The sequence below is a fragment of the Nannospalax galili genome, unplaced genomic scaffold (assembly GCF_000622305.1).
Source record: "Nannospalax galili isolate Female #2095 unplaced genomic scaffold, S.galili_v1.0 scaffold72, whole genome shotgun sequence".
Taxonomy (NCBI): Eukaryota; Metazoa; Chordata; class Mammalia; order Rodentia; family Spalacidae; genus Nannospalax; species Nannospalax galili.
In genome coordinates this window covers 6,780,456-6,785,682 of record NW_008336933.1, presented here as the reverse complement: position 1 = coordinate 6,785,682, position 5,227 = coordinate 6,780,456, and positions in this window count along the sequence as shown.

The following is a 5,227-nucleotide window of genomic DNA, read 5'->3' as shown; positions in this document are numbered from 1 at the left end:
TTTCAAATCATGAGTTACAGTTGTGCCCTGCAACTTTGTTTTCCTTAAGTTTCAATGGATACTGCTTATTTGTTTCATTGTTTTTGTAATTTATATAGCATAGTTTTTATAAAAATCAGTGCTTAAAATATGTCAGTTATACATGAATACATGCTCATTGTAAAAAGTTAAAGACAAAGCTAAATTCCGCCTCAGAAGTAACTATGTCAGGACACTGGAAAATCAGAGGAAAGTAATCTGTGTCTTTTTGAAGGGGAATGGTCTGGCTAAGTAAACCACGTGTGGTCATAGGTTAGACTACTGTATTGGTGTTAAATAACCTTGGGGGCTGGAGAGATGGCTCAGTGATTAAGAGCAATGGCTGTTCTTGCAGAAGACCCGGGTTCAAATCCCAGCACCCACATAGCAGCTAACAACTCTTTGTAACTCCAGTTCCAGGGGATCCGGCCGCCTCTTCTGTCTTCCTCAGGCATTGCATGACACAGGTGCACTTACCTACATGCAAGCAATACATGCATACACATAAAATAATAATAATAAAATTAAAAAAAACCTTGATCTGTAGTAACATGGGTATATCTCAGACACATTATATGCTAAAGGAAAATTGCAAGTGGTATATGTAAATTAGAGTTCAATTTATGTGCAAAACGGTGCTATGCATTTCCTATAACTATGTATATGAATGTGGTTTTCAAGATTCCTTAGAATCCATTCAAAATTCCTAACCAGTTATTTGTGGGATGGGGGATATAGATGAGAGGGATTGGGGTGGAGATCAGAATTGGGAGGGTGGTTAGAGGAAACTTCAACTCTATAATGTATATCTAATTTATGTTTTAAAGTATTCATGTTACATTTGATAATTTAAAAACTATCATTTTGTGTCTTGTAAATTGCTTTATGGGGTACTGTGTATGTACATTAAAATACACACAATTTAAAAATATATTTCATTAAATTTGACTGATTTATCCCCCTGCATAACCTCCACTGCAGGATGTAGAATAATCTCTTGCCCCCAAAAGTTCTCTTCCACCCCTTTCCCAGTAATTTCTCCTTGTCAAACCCTAGGGTAGCCAAAGTTCTGCTTTTTGTACCATTGATTAGATTTACCTTTTCTGTAGTTGATATAAATAGTGTGTGCTCTGTCCTCTTCCATTCTAGGGTTGGGTTGTTTGTTTTGTTCTTTTTCTTTTTGTGGCCAAGTCTTGTGACCAAAGACTGACCTGAAACTTATTATGTAGCCCAATTTGACTTTGAATTTAAACTCCTGCACCACCTTCCAAGTGCTGGAATTAATAGGCATGTACATCATGTTTAGTGACTCCAGATTTTTGATAGTGGTCCTTTTGTGTTTGTTGGTAATCCATTCTTCTTTTGTTGATAAATACTAAGTTATGTTTTATCTAGAACATTCAGGTGAGTCCATGGCATTAAGTGTTATGCTTCTCTCATCTAAATACAGTAGCTTGAATATTTGAAACCCAGTTAAAGATTTAATTTCTAAATAGAAAACTTTATTTGAATAAGTAACTGACAAAGATTGTTTGAATTTTGATCAGATTGACTATTAGGCTTCAACCATGAGAGACAGGCTGGGGAGATGGTGAAACACTCTTTGTTGTAGCAACTAGGCCAAGCGGTCATGGATTGAAAGCTCTGAAACTGAGTCGAAGTGAAGCATTTTCTATTTTAACTAGAATTTCTCAGGTGTTTTGCCACAGCAATAGAAAGCTGAGTAGCACATAACATAAGCTTTTTGAGAAAAGGAGCCATTATATTTTCCTTCCTTTTTAAAATTGTTATTTATTTAATTTTTTTGAAACAGAGTCTCGCGTAGCCAAGCTGACCTCAGACTTGCTGAGGTTAATCTTGAACTTTGGCTTCTGCTTCCTCTACCTTCCAAGTGCTGGATTATATGCACGTGCTACCTACCATACCTGGCTTTGTAATGTGCTGAGGATGGAACCCAGGCCTTTGAGCATGCTAGGCAAGCACTACCAACTGAGTTAAAAACCCTAGCCCTTTTTAAATGAAATTATTTTAAAAATATTTTTTATGTGTATGATTGTATTGCCTGCACATATTTAAGTGCACCCATGTCTTGCAATGCCCATGGAGGTCAGAAGAGGGCATCAGATCCCCTGGAATTGGAGTTACAGACGGTTGTTAGCCCCCACGTGGGTGCTGGGAACTGAACCTGGGACATCTGCAAGAGTAGCCCTCTGGGCCATCTCTCCAGCCTCAAATTTAATTTTTGAGACAGGGTCTCAATCTGCAGTCCAGGCCGGTCTTGAACTTACTGTGTAGCCCAAGTTGACCCTGCACTCATGATGTTCCTTCTACCTAACTCCTGAGTGCTGAGATTACAGGCACGTACCACCCTGCCCGACTAGGAACCATTACAGTAATAAAATGATACTAGTAACATCATGACAAGACAGGTACTGTATACCAAGTGCATTATTTTTCTCTCATTACAGCACTCAGGAACAGACTATCTTGTTTTATTGGGATTTGCTTGTTTTATGACCTGCTGAGTTCATCTAGGGTGGTCACGGTGAACATGAGTATTGTGCTGGATAGCTTTAGTTGTCAACTTGACATACCTTGGTAGAAGGAGCCTCAATTGGGGAATTGCCTCCATTGGACCGGCCTGTGGCTGACTGTGGGATATTGATTTTTGAGTGATCTGGGAGGGTGCTGCCCCTGGGTAGGTAGTTCTTCTTTCTTGTATAAGAAAGCAGGCTGAGCATGAGCCTGGGGGGCAAGCCAGTAAGCAGCGTTCCTTCATAGCCTGTGCTCCAGCTCCTGTCTCCAGGTTCCTGCCCTGAGTTCCTACCTTGGGCTCCTTGATGAATTGAGATGGAAGCCAAATCAACCCTTTCCTCCCCAAGTTGGTATTGGTCAGAGTATTTTGTCACAGCAATGGGGAAACAAACTAGAACAGGTATGGACCTTTCCAGTGGAGTATGGTGGACTTATCAGTGTCTCACAGCTGAAGATAGTGACTCCTACCCCAGCATCCATCAATAGCCAGTCCTTCCCCAGGGAAGGGTAGGGCTCCATGATCCCCTTCCCCATCCATGACTGACTGTTGATAGACCTGGTCTTGTGCAGGAAAGCTGTTGAGGCCTGAACAGGCTTTTGCCTCATGCCAACTGTCAAAGCCTCCCTGGTCACATCCCACAGTCTGTCCTCCCACCCTGTGGACATGCACTTTCCTGATTCCTATGTGGACCATGCCCTTGCTTCTCTGCTCTCCCAAGCCTTTGCCTTCAGCAGACAGGGTGGGCTTGCTTTAGAGTTGCTTTAGATGTCTTCTCCACACCTGGCTCTCATGCAGCAGCACTGTGGGGCTTCTTCCCTCCTGTACCTCCTGTGTCCACAGTCCTCACCTGATCCCTTCTGTTCAGGGACATTGGGCTGCTCCCTGGATTGCTGCTGTACACACTTTTTCTCTGAGCTTCTCCCGCTTGTTCTGGAACGTGTGTAGAGGATTCTCAAGCACACAGACCTCTGGAATTGCCATATCTATGTGGCAGTTTCTGACTGCCAACAAGTCAAATGCACCCTTTCCTCCCCTTAACATCCCCAGGGATCTTGAATCCTGTCCTGATGAGTCTGTGGCTGGACTGATGCCTCTCTGTACTCCGAGGTCTCTGGAAGAAGAGGAGGGAAAGAATGCTGAGAAGAGAGGGCTGATTTCCAGCCCAGTTTTGAGGAGTCCCTAGAAGGATGTGCTGCATGGGTGGGTGTGAAGGGCACTTATCTGGTGACTGGGGACTCTGGCTGCAGCACAGTGACCTCATGGAAGCCACTGTGTGGCCACTGCTGGGCGGTGGCACTTGCAATCCTGGTCTGGAGAGCTGGGATGTCTTTGAGAACCAGTTGTTGCCTGGCCCTGCAGCCCCTGATGGGCAGTGGACTATAGAACTGCAGGGTTAACGCCTTTCTCAGATGTCAGGGTTGTAGGGTCCTAGACCCCGACTAGGCTGTCTGCTGTCCCTACCCTCTACCAGCCCCCCACCCTGCCTCAGGACCTCTACCTGCCTCTGGAGGACTTGGGAGATCTCTGGAAAATCCGGCCCCATGGGGTCTGTTCCTGGTAGGCGCCAACTGGCCAGGAGCTTCGGTGTGGTGTGGGAGGCGCCCCAAGCTTTGCGACCCTGGACGGGTCCAAGCTGCTTATCATCTCTAGGGAGCTAGAGGTGCACAGGTGGCCGAAGGGCAGCGGGAGAGTGGTTTGGTGTAACCCGCGTGGGAGATTGGGAGTCCCTCCTTCCCTGTGGGTGTCAGCGCTGGCCCGGGGCTCCATCTTCCTGGCTCCTGTCGCTGGCCATTTGCAGTCTGAGGCTCAGGCTCTCAGCTCTCAGCAGGGAGTCCCAGCTGGCGGGATGGCCACGTGTCACCGCAACTGTGGGACCGCCAGGTCCACGCCAAGTACGCCAGGGCTTCTGCCGTCCTTGCAGTGGCTCCCTGCGGTTACTCCTGCACCAGCAGCGCCCAGAGCGCCCCCTGCCGGCGGTCACCGCCCCTGGCCCTGCTCTGGCCCCCTTGAGCAGGACCAGCAGAGTTGGTGACCGCAGAAGTTCTGGGGTGGATATTCCAAGCCTTCCCTGAGCCCAGTATGTGTGGGGGGCATGTGGACTTCCTTCCCCGCGCCACCCCCAGCCTCCAGAAGAGGTGGACCCAGGCTCATCAGGAGGTCAGAAACTTGACCTTACTCCCATTCCTTCTCAGTGGTGTACTGGCCTGTACTGAGGGGAGGAAAAAGAAAGGGGGCTAGGAAGGCAGGGAGCGAAGACAAGCATCAAGTTCAGGGTTCTGGTGGACACAGTGACCCCAGGAGAGCCCCTGTCCAACGAGCTTCAGGCTTTGCTAAACAGCAGCTGGCACGGCTCCAGTTCCTGATGAAAGTCTTTGGGCGCCTCTGCTTTTCACTGCGAACAGAGTCCTAGAAGCAGAACGGCAAGTCAGGGCTTTATACACTTCCTTTCCGTCTCCACACACGCTCATTACACATCCTATTGATTTACACACAGTTCAGCGCAGTCATGGGTGGATAGTTTAAGACTCACACAAAGACGCTTTGTCATAGTTAAAAATAACCCATAGACCTCTGGCTGACTAGATTTACCAGAAGGGCAGACAGGGGGAATGGATGAGGGTGCTGACAACACAGTGGACAGTGACAGGGATGGCAGAGTATGGAGCCTCTAGT